The sequence below is a fragment of the Octopus bimaculoides genome, chromosome 15 (genome assembly GCF_046866305.1).
Source record: "Octopus bimaculoides isolate indiv1 chromosome 15, ASM4686630v1, whole genome shotgun sequence".
NCBI classification, from domain to species: Eukaryota; Metazoa; Mollusca; class Cephalopoda; order Octopoda; family Octopodidae; genus Octopus; species Octopus bimaculoides.
In genome coordinates this window covers 54,340,607-54,353,106 of record NC_142942.1, presented here as the reverse complement: position 1 = coordinate 54,353,106, position 12,500 = coordinate 54,340,607, and the positions used below count along the sequence as shown (strand labels likewise).

The window sequence follows — 12,500 nt, the reverse complement described above, 5'->3', positions numbered from 1 at the left end:
CGTTGATATCAATGACAGTCTCTCTCTTTCTCTCTCTGTTCTTTGTATCGACTGTCTGCTTCTCTCTCTCTCTTGCTCTCTCTCTCGCTCTCTGTATATATATATATATATATGTATATATATATATATATATATAGATAGATAGATAGATAGATAGATATGCATAGAAAAATGTGTGCGTAGGTGTTCGTGTATGTGTGTGTATTCCTGCGTGCATGTGTGTTTGTTACCTGGTTATCTGTCTCCCGCCTTTTCATATGTTTCTGTTCACAATCACATGCACACACACTTGTGTGTATGTATGTATATATATATATATATATATATATATATATATATATAATATATACATATATACACATATATATACACATACATATGTATATATACATATGTATATATATATATATGGGCATATGTGTATAGGTGGGCAACATGTGTTTCTGTGTCTATTGCATGTGATTTGTTGGTTATCACCAAAAATCTGACAGTCACTTCCGTATTGATCCAGTATTAACTCTCTGGCCTACACTACACACACTGACAATCGCTACTCTGTTCCTATCTTTCTTCGCTCTTACTGTGATTCTCTCTTTCTGTCTGTGTTTCTCTCTCTCTTTCTCTCTCCCTATATATATATATATATATAGAGAGAGAGAGAGAGAGGGGAGAGACACGTATCTGTATGTATATTATTGTGTGTGTGTGCGTGTATATATATATATGATTGTGTTTGTGTACATTTATAGAATTTTTCTTCTCTATGTCTTTCATGTCACGTCTTCTCACTCTCTCTTTTTCTTTTCTCTTTCAGTTTTCTCCCCCACTCTCTCTCTCTCTCTCTCTCTCTCTTTCTTTCTCTTTATTTCTCTCCCTTTGGCTCTTTCTCCTTCATCTCCCAACTTCAAACTAATTCAGGCTTATCATAGCAAAAGAAAAAAACGACAATAATAATAACGAGGAGGACGAAGAGGAGGGGGAGGAGGTGGAAGTGGAGGACAATGACGATGATTATGATAATGATAATAATAATAATAATAATAATAATAATAATAATAATAATAATAATGAGCTGGTGATGCTGACGATGATGAAGACGTCGACAACTACTGCGGCAAGGAAGACGACGCCGATGAGGATAATGATGATGTTAGCAAAATAAAAGTCCATCGGCTAGTCATTTCTAATATCGTAAAGTTCGCTTAACTAGTTGAGATACAAGTGGCCTTCACCAATCAATAGTTGCGTTGATGAGGTAAAAAAAAAAAAATAAATAAGAAGTCACAAAACAAAAAAAAATAGGAAGAATAATAATGATAATATAACTAAAACAGACAGCTAACGATGAGGTGACAGATCAGGGAAAAAATCGATAATATTTTATCTTTATTTTTTATCTTTATGCTATTTGTGTTTTATTTTTATGTTTATTTATCTTTTTTTTTAAATTTATTTTATTTTTATTTTTATTTATCTATTTCTTTTTTTGTTTGTTTTTTTGTTATGAGATTTGTAGGGGAAACGAATGGCAAGAAAACGACAGCTGCCATATTTCCCTTAAAAGACAAGTCTTAACGTATATATATATATATACATAAACACACACACTCACACATATATACATTTGTGCATGTGTGTGTATTTATGTTTCATTTTCTTCCTTTCTTATCTGCCATCAGAAATATATTTATCTTTGGACCAACGTACATAAGTAATTACGCCTGCACGGATATGTAAAGAGCACGATAGGCATAAATATATATAGCATTTCATAGAGACTCATATCTCTACATACAGATATATTCATATATATATGCATATATACATCTATATGTACACATATATAGACATATACGTGTGTGCGTGTGTATGTGTGCGCGTGTGCGTGTACATGCATAGATATATATATATATATGTATTTGAGATATGGAATATGAGCGAACTTGTTTATTACACACACACATATATATATATATATATATATATATATATATAGAGAGAGAGAGAGAGAGAGAGAGAGAGAGAGAGAGAGACATGTAGGAAGTAAATAGACGCCTTTCATTTTCAAAATTTCTGATCTAAGCGTCTTAATATGTTTTCAGCGGTGTAAAATTTACAATGTAATTATTCTTTTTTCATTCCAGGTGCCATTATATTAAACATTTGCGAAGAGTAAGCATGCCACGCACAAAAAATTCAACAGAACTGTCAGAATTTCAAAGAGGTCGTATTGTTGGGTAATCTGAGGCTGGTCTTAGCCAGCGAAAATTGCCGAAAAATCTTCAAATTCCTCTTGCTATTGTTAATAGAATTATAGTGCAATTCAAAAGCCAAGGAAAAGAATCAACAGATTCTCGTCCTGGCCGATGTGGGTCCTCGGAAAGGAAGCTTCACTGTTTGAAGAGAATTGTGGAAAACGAACCCCGTTGAAGGCTTCTGGCATTGCAAAACAGCTAGAAGTTAGTCAAAGAACGTGTGTTACATATCTGCATAAGTTTCGGTATTATAAACAAGCAGCTAGAAGAAAACCTCTTCCTCAATCAACTAATATCATGAAAAGAAAGAAATGGGCTAAGGTGATGTCAGAAAAAATCCAGTTCATTTTGGGATAGAGTGATTTTATCAGATGAATCCAGATTTGCATTATTTGAACCCAGAATGTGAAGACCGAAGAAATACAGTTATGTACTGTGTCACATTAGCCTATTTTGCCGAGCTGTTAAGTGAGGCGAACGTAAACACACCCATATCGGCTGACAAGCGGTTGTGTTATACACACACACACACAAACACACATACACACATCGCTTAGTGGTTTGGATGTTGCATTCACGATTGCGAGATCATGGTTTCGATTCCCTGACCAGGCATTCTGTTGTGTTTTCTCCAACAAAGCACTTCATTTCACGTTTCGCTGCAATCATTTCATGTGACATGTGGCATACGGTACACCTGTACAGGTAATTTCAATGTGATGGAGGGAGTGAGCTTATGTGCAACACGAACATTTTATTACGATAAACAAATCATGTGCGGTTGTGCAGCAAGAAACTTCAGTGCCTTCATACGTCGTCTAATGACGTGAGTGAACATGATACACACATACACACGCACAAACACACATATATATATATACATATATACACATAGACACACACTCACCCACACACATACTCAGACATACACACACACGACGTATTTCTTTCAGTCTCCGTCTACAAAATCCGTTCATAAGACACTTTCCCAAGGTGCCATGCAGTGGGTTTGAAACTGGAACCATGTAGTCGGGAAGCCAGCTTCTTACACCTTTGTGAAATTTATTTTTTAAGCACGATCTTCTGTATTTTCCCTTTTACTTTCAATCTCGCTTTCTTTTATTGACCTTTGAAAAAGCAAACAGCTGTTGAACCCATTTAATACATATGTTACCAAATTTGAAAGCCTACCATTCGTTTTAAGACTCCTTTGCATTTCCAATCCCATTCCCCCACAAGCCAACTCTCCTATACTATTTCCTGCGTCAGAATGCACTTCTTTATCTCCATATACATTTATATATAAATATGTCTATGTGTGTGGGTCTGTATGTGTGTGTTTGTATGTGTACGTGTTTGTATGTGTGAGGCATGTGTCTATATCTTTCTCCTACTCGTCTCTTCTCTTTATTCTACTTGATTCCTCTTTTTCTTTTTCTTTTCTTTTTCATATTTAAAGCTTTAAATGGGTGTATGCCGTTTATTTATGCAAGTAAATGTATATGCCTGTATATGTGTATGTGTGTGTTTTACTTAAAGGAAATATAGATAGCATTGTGAACTGACCTTAAGCTGGCCTCAGATTCTAACCATCCGAAAAAAAGCACACACCGTATATTCTCTCTTTAACTTATATACATATATATATATATATGTATATATATATATATATATATATATATATATATATATATATATATATATATATATATATATATATATATATATATATATATATATATATATATATATATGTATATATATGTATGTATGTATGTATGTATGCATGTATGTATGTATGTATTTAATTTTCACCTCTGTCAATTTGTATTCAATCTTTTATATATAACCATGTGTGTGTGTATATATTTGTGAGTATGTATACATGAATGTGCGTGTAGTTTTGTTACACCCCTACCAACAAGAAAATCAAGTCCCAAATCAGAGTTACTGTTTTATATGAAAACTCTGATCACAAGTAGAAACGGTCAGGATATGATCTCTTAATATTTAATGATGTGTAAACATCTAATCATTAAAGTGGAAACAAATTATCAGAAAAAATTATTCTTATTCATTTTCTTATATATACATATACACACGTATATGTGTGTGTATGTATGTATGTATGTATGTATTTGTTTGTATATATACATATATATATATATTATATATATATATATATATATATATATATATATATATATATATATATATATATATATATATATATATATATATATATATATTAAATAAAGATGTATTATTACCGTTATTTATGGTATTAATAAGGTAATAATAAGGTGACAAGCAAGTTCACCCCGTTGCAGGCGCAATATAAGGTAAATTTAGAATCAGTAGGGGTATACAATACGACTTGCTAAAGTCAGGGCCAAGGCTCCAAAGCCACCGTAAACTCACCTTGTTATTACTTTATTAATACCATTAATAACGGCGATAATACATCTTTATTTAAAATTTATTCTTGCTCAAAATAGTTCTCTCTTAAACGGTGCGGGACGTTTAAATTAAGGAACGCGCACGAGCTAATGTAGTGAATATTTTAGAAATAGATGTTAAAACGTTATTTTCAACTGAAGATCCCAGAGTATGTTGGTCATACAGATGGTGAAATCAATTGGTTTTGAAACACACATTACTTACTGATGTGTTCAACGCAAGGGTAAGCCTCTTTCTATGTTTATTGCATTGCTCATATGTATCTTTACTGCGAGTTTATGTAGGTTTTGGAGCCTTGACTCTGATTTTAGCATGTGGTATTATATACCCTATTAATTCTAAGTTTGCCTTATAAATATATATATATAAAGATATGTGAGTAGACTTCGTAGAAAGAAACTGAAAGAAACCTCTCGTATATATATGTATGTGGTGGTGGTGGTGCTGGTGCATGTGGTGGTGATGGTGGCGGTGGCGGTGGTGGCGGTGGTGGCGGTGGCGGCAGCGGCGGTGATGGTGGTGGTGGTGGTGGTGGTGTTTGTGGTGTGTGAGTGTGTGTGTGTGTGCGCGCGCGCTAATTCGGTAATTAGTCAATCCTAGCAATTGATCTATTACTAGCTGATTTCAGTAGGAAATTTACTTGGGTTTATATAAAAGAGTGCCAGAACTTGTGTCACTGTTGGTCGTGGTACAAGATTTTAAAATTACCGTAATATGCTTATAACTGATTCAGATATCGTACGATATATTAAAATAATATTGGAAATCCAGATATATAGACAGATTCTAATGAATTTATCATTATTCACAATACAATCGTATGCTGATAATAACAGATAATATCACGTCATTTAATTTGTTATATTAGATGTTTGGTTTTAGAGCAGAGAAGTATTAGAAACACACACGCACACATGTATGTATATATAAGAGTATAATTTGGCTTTCTGATGTAGAGGTAATATATCATAACATATACTGTCTACCCATATATCACAAGTGTTCAGTTCCTATTGAAGTACTTTTATGCTCATGCGCAAAAGACATTCCATTCAACCTCATTTCACGCAACATTTAGGAATACAATGTGCAGCTAACGAGAATGGTCGCTCGACATGTTACAGAAAGCAACCAGGTGTTTCTCAAATCGTCTTGTAGTATCTTTGAATAAGGACTCGACTTGTTGAATCCTTTAGTCACAGCTTACCCCTAAACAGGCATGATGGTCACCGTTGTAAAGCCTGTGATCATAGTTGTACTTGATCAGGAACGACACTGAACCAAGCCAAAATAATATTACGAACGACAACCACGACAACAACAGCTTACAAGATAATCAGATGATGCTAGGTAGCAGGAGACCAGCCTCTCGTCCAAGAAGGCGATTAATTTTTCATCTAGCAAATACCGTAATGCTGGAGCTAACCATTTGTCTCGAAATCCCCTCCAGCTTAATAGACATTTATATTTCATTTACATTATTTCTACTCAATTCTACATTATCTCATTCAGCTAGCTATTGGGCAAATAAACGCAGTTCTCTGGAAATGTCACTTGCGCTAGGCAAGATTTCACTCTTATCCGCTTAACGTCACGAAGTCCTCGGGTCTTAGGATGTATTTATATTTAATCGTCTATGCCCCACTTCTACATTTTATTTTTTTATTATCATTTACTTATTTATTGCATTTATGCCGAAGTAAGAAATCAATATATTTAGTTTTGAAAATAGAATGATAGATTACGGTAATTCTAAACTGTCTTTACAATATTGCTCGGTGATAAATATCTTAGGTTTTTTTTTTTAACGTTACATTGTTGTCCCTAAGGGTCGTTGCATAAAAACTTAACTTACTAAAGTAGGAAAATGGCGACTTATTATTTTTTTTTTAATATAATGTAAAACTGGAAAGTAATTGAAAGTAAAATACGCGAATAATACAAGAAGGCGTTAAGGATATATTTGGGTAACTTTGGAATGTTTGCTGTTAGCAAATGTCTATTTAACTTAATGTTGACTTCCATTAGCCTGACCAGAATATCAAGTGAAACCTATTTGTTCAATGTGAATTTCTAAAACTACAATAACTAATGTGACTATTCGCTAATGGAACCAGATGCCATCTGTCGATAATTCTATTTGTTTTAGCCTAACGCGAAATCTGGATGTCTTCTCTTGAAGAATCTCACTTTCCTTGCTGAAGTGCTAAATAGTGTAACTAGATTAAATATGGCCATTGTAGTCGCAGTATATTAACTCTTGCTTCTCGCGGTTTGATGACAGTGCATCTTTGATGAGAAATTCCATTTAATAAACCTGAAAGAGCAGATAACATGTCGCACAGAGAGGAACGTCTACTTCAGCTCCGAAGAGTGGCTGACAACATACATTATTTCATTTCTGTTTAATATAACCGTAATTTAAAATTAGCATCTGGAGGTGCCAAAGAGCTTAGCAAACAATGGCTTCTAGCATCCGATCTCTAGTAAGATGTCAAGTAAACATAACTGATTAGAGGCAGGGAGCCTACTGCAATACGTGATCACAATAGATTTAAGATAACATTTTAAATATATTTTAAGATAAGATGACAGAGTATAAAAGGTGGTATGTGATATATACATACAAGCATGCATATATAGATAGATAGATAGAGAGATAGATAGAGAGAGAGAGAGAGAGAGAGAGAGAGAGAGAGAGAAAGGGAGAGATACATATCGTATGTATTGTATATATCAGAACATAGTGAGAGGTTTTCTCTAAAGCTGAAATCATATGCCCTTAAATGTCCATTTCATTGTAAAGAACAATGATATATATATATATATAAATTTATATACATACATGCCTATGTGGGGGTTGTCTACTCCTTGTGCAGAATTTGACCACGTCCTGTACCTACACCTTAGAATCATTATGGCATCTGATGTGGCTTTTTAAACCAGACATAGCATATGTGTACGTGTGTCTGTGTGTCTGTGTGTCTCTGTGTGCGTTTGTGTATGTTTGTGTGTGTCTCTGTGTGTGTCTGTGTTTTTTTGTGTTATATGTGTATTCGTGTGTGAGTGCGAAGAAGCATCATTAGATTGAGGAAAACCAATTCTATCCTATCTCCAGTGCTACGTTGGCGCCTACAATCAAGACATGTAAACATCATCTCACTTTTCAATGGTAGCCAAAAGGTGGTGCAAAATTTCGACGCTAATTTCCATGAAATTGACGTATGCAGCAAATTTCAGGTTTGTAAGCATAAAATTGACATCAAATGTTTAGTTGGCACAGCTGGATTCAACTCATTGCATGTAGTTCTAGGATGGATAGGATCCGCTAAGCAGTTTGAAATCTAACATATAATCAGAAATCTTTAGCGATGATATTATAATCAAAATTGTTAAGAAACACACTATCCATTACATACATACACACATACATACACATATACATGCATAAATAAATACATGCATACATACATACATGCATACTTACATATATACATACACACACATATATACATACACACACATATATAAGCCGGAACAGAGCCGGAATGTATCTCATGTGACGTTCTAACAATTCTGCCAATTCACTGCCCTGGTTGGTATCGAATTTATCGAACCCGAAAGAATGAAAGCAAATTCACTTCAGTGAGATTCGATCTCTCAGAGCGAAGAGAAACGGAACAGTGCTGTTATGCATTTATCGGAGTCTCTAATCAGTCTAACTTTTCAGCGCGCCTATATATATACATACATATAGATAGATAGATAGATAGATAGATAGATAGATAGATAGATAGATAGATAGATAAAACTTACTTGGAGACGGATGCGTGGCATTCTATCATATAATAACATAAATAATATATACATATATGCATATATCCATACATATATATACATACATACCTACATCTATATGTATACATACATGCATATATGGGTACAGGACAAACGTTAAACACAATGAGAAACGAAAACATAAAGACGAAGACAGGAAACTAACTTTTTTTCGAACAACGAAAAAAAACAAACAGAGAAACGAGACATGCAACATAACTTAACTCTTGTTTTCTTATTCACACTCCCGGCAACCCTGGTTGCCTACCGTGAAATATGAAAAGAACTTTTTTCAATTTATCGTACTTCGATACGTAAAAAATTCACAACCTTCTGCCTCAATAAACTACTATTGTCCCTACCAATTGTTTTTTTTTTAATATTTACTACGGTTTACTTGAAGCTAACTTACTTCCTACACCTCAATCCTTGGATCTTATATATATATATATATATATCTATATATATATATATATATATATATATAATTTTATTTAAAAGAGTTCCAACTCTGTCTGTTTTTTATGTTTTTTATTTATATTCTTGTAAAATGTATGTGGGATATAGAATATGGAATATATAATATATAATATAAAAAAAGAGATGGATGGTACAATGAAATGAAGTATTGAATGTCTTATTGAATATATTGAATATATTCAATAAGACATTCAATACTTCATTTCATTGTACCATCCATCTTTTTTTATATTATATATTATATATTCCATATTCTATATCCCACATAAATTTTACAAGAATATAAATAAAAAACATAAAAAACAGACAGAGTTGGAACTCTTTTAAATAAAATAATATATTCCTCTATACACGATCATACGAAACCCTTTTTTTGTATTTACTTTTACTCATATATATATATATATATATATATATATAAGCAATGTTAATTCTCTAAATGAAGTATTAACAGTAACTGCCCGATAAAGTGTAGTATATTGCCACTTAAGTGTGGCTGACCCCTAGGGGTGGATGTTACTGTTGCTTTTAGCCCCAGGAGGACATCTCCTCCAGTTGGCTTATCGACACACGACTGTGTCCTGTTTGCCAAGGGAGTTATCCCTCTCACCTCGACCAGCAGCACGAACGTATCCGGATTTCAGGGTTATTTCCCTTCGTCGGCGTTCGACAGCTGATGACCTTGGTGAGAGAGACAAAACCTGGCAAACCTTATATCTTCTTTTCCAGTGACATTCTTCACTGATATTGAAAAGGTGAAAACAAGCAATGTTAATTCTCTAAAAAACATCCACCCCTAGGGGTCAGCCACACTTAAGTGGCAATATACTACACTTTATCGTGCAGTTACTGTTAATACTTCATTTAGAGAATTAACATTGCTTGTTTTCACCTTTTCAATATCAGTGAAGAATGTCACTGGAAAAGAAGATATAAGGTTTGCCAGGTTTTGTCTCTCTCACCAAGGTCATCAGCTGTCGAACGCCGACGAAGGGAAATAACCCTGAAATCCGGATACGTTCGTGCTGCTGGTCGAGGTGAGAGGGATAACTCCCTTGGCAAACAGGACACAGTCGTGTGTCGATAAGCCAGCTGGAGGAGATGTCCTCCTGGGGCTAAAAGCAACAGTAACATCCACCCCTAGGGGTCAGCCACACTTAAGTGGCAATATACTACACTTTATATATATATATATATATATATATATATATATATATATATATATATATATACATATATATACATGCATATACATATAAGACGATTTTCTAGTTTCCGTCTACTAATTTCACTCACATGGTATTGTGTCAACTAGGGGTAACTGTAGAAAACATTCTCCCAATTTGCCGCACAGTGGGATTGAATCTGAAACTGCGTGGCTGCAAAGCGATTTTCTTAACCACATTTTCATGCTTTCTTTACAATTTTTTTTTTGTTCTTGGCGTTTATTTATTGCCACTATCCTTGCTAATTTAATTAGAAACTGTTTTTTTATTAATGTTAATGGAAATTTGTCACCTCCAGAAGAAAGGGCGCCTTTTGGAATAAATACAATTTCCCTGTGTTGTGGACCCTGAGTAGTAATTCCTACTGTGATGATGTTTATTCTAATTTGTTGAATAATTAAACGGGCATTATTACACATTAGCATTTTCTCGGTCTATACGTAGTAGAATTAATCACTATAGAATTAGTCTTTAATTTTAATGTGTGTGTTGGCAAGCCAGAAGCGTTTCGGGTCTTTAAATATTCTGTTGTAAATTCGGAAGTGTCATCTTGATCAGAACAGTTATTATGAGTGAACAATACCGTTTCATCACCCGGAAAACGGTTCAATATTTCTTCATTTATTAATTCGACGAGGATAATTGTTAGAGCTAAAATCCCTATTTTAGAGACTTTTCAGACACAAGAATGCATTTTTTGTACGCTGCTTTTTTCAAAAACTGAGGCTGAGGTTTGAGAACTTACGAACATTATTAGATTTCTCTGAAATCTTAATATCTCCCTTTTTTCTCTTCAGGTTCAACGCCATTTCCTAGACGAAGGAAAAAGTTGTTGAATTCAAGTTTATTTTTTTAATTCCTCTGCATTTTCTGGGTTTGATTTTAGTCGAATGTTGATTGTCACATGCAATATAATGAGATGTCCCCTTAATGATAAATTATTAAAACTGGTGTCAAGAGTCTTTCTGTTGCCACTTTTAATTACAATCTCCACGATAATTACAAGATTTCCTCTAAAAAAGCTAATTGACATGACGTAGTTCATACGTTTTCGTGTTTTAACTATTCTATTATTTACATTATTTACATTTGACGGATATTTGTACTCATCTTCTTTGTTGATAACCCAACGATTCGGATGATATATCCTCCAGCCTTCATCAGGTGTCTTGGGGAAATTTCGAACTTGGGTTCTCTTCTCTAAGGTATTTTTCGATGTTACTATTATTATTATTATTATTATTATTCAGATCACTGCTTGGAAACGAACTCGGAATCTTGGGGTTAGTAGCCCGCGCTCTTAACCACTACGCCATATGCCCGTTAGTGTTCTCGACAGTAATTGCCAAGAAGAATCTTTGAAATATTGAATTTTACATTTGTCATCAACAATATTTGGTGCATTATCTATAGATGGTCCATCACCTACATGGACCATATAACATAACTTTATGAATCATTTGAAATAGTTTTCGTGGAGCTTCTAGATTCGGTAGTTCTACAAATAAAAACCTATAAATGTCCTAGGGATCTAACTTATAATGCATTTATTAAAAATGCAATTAACGCACGACAATGCGTGAACATATGCCTTGCAACATCTCTATTCTATAACATCTCTCTTTTTTTTTTTGTACTACATTATTTAATAAATCCGTAATTTCGTCCATCAGCCGCCATTTTCCCTGGAAACAATCCGTTTATAATTTCTTCCTAATCCTGATCGGCTGAAGTTAATAACGTTTCCCAACTTTAAATCTATTGATACGGAGTCGTGAGATTCCAGCGCAGGTTAGCGTATGACTATTCTTTCTTTAATAGCTCACAGCTTCTGAGTCTACATAATTACAAATAGTTTGATACATTTCTGCTCAAAGTTGTTTTTGATTAGACCTCATACATGGAAATCCAGCTTTGTCAAATTTAGAATACGTATCACAGTCGTATTCTCGTGCTAAATCACTTGAGTAGTAAAGATAATTGCAATCGTCTTCACGTAGCCAACTTTCTCGCCTGTATCACCAAATGGAAATCGCTATGGAAACTGCAGCGGGCCATAATTTGGATGAATAGATTTTATTGTTTGAAGTGAGGCATCTCTCTACAACACTCTGTTTACGTTGCGTAATAAGTCGTTCTGGTTGTAGGATTTCCAAGTTAGTATCTGACATAATTATCGCAACTTCTTCTGCAGTTGACCGATTCTATCTTCGGATACAAATCCAAGAACCTGTTTATTTCC

At 34.0% G+C, this 12,500-nt stretch overlaps 1 long non-coding RNA gene across 1 annotated transcript in view; it reads left to right on the top strand.

Moving 5' to 3' along the window:
* Window positions 1–3,766, top strand: part of LOC128249546 (uncharacterized) — a 12,930-nt gene extending 9,164 nt beyond the window's left edge. The window contains exon 2 of the long non-coding RNA XR_008265666.2: window positions 2,145–3,766. This is a non-coding gene — a long non-coding RNA (uncharacterized LOC128249546). The remainder of the gene's footprint in view (window positions 1–2,144) is intronic.
* The last annotated feature ends 8,734 nt before the right edge of the window (window positions 3,767–12,500 follow it).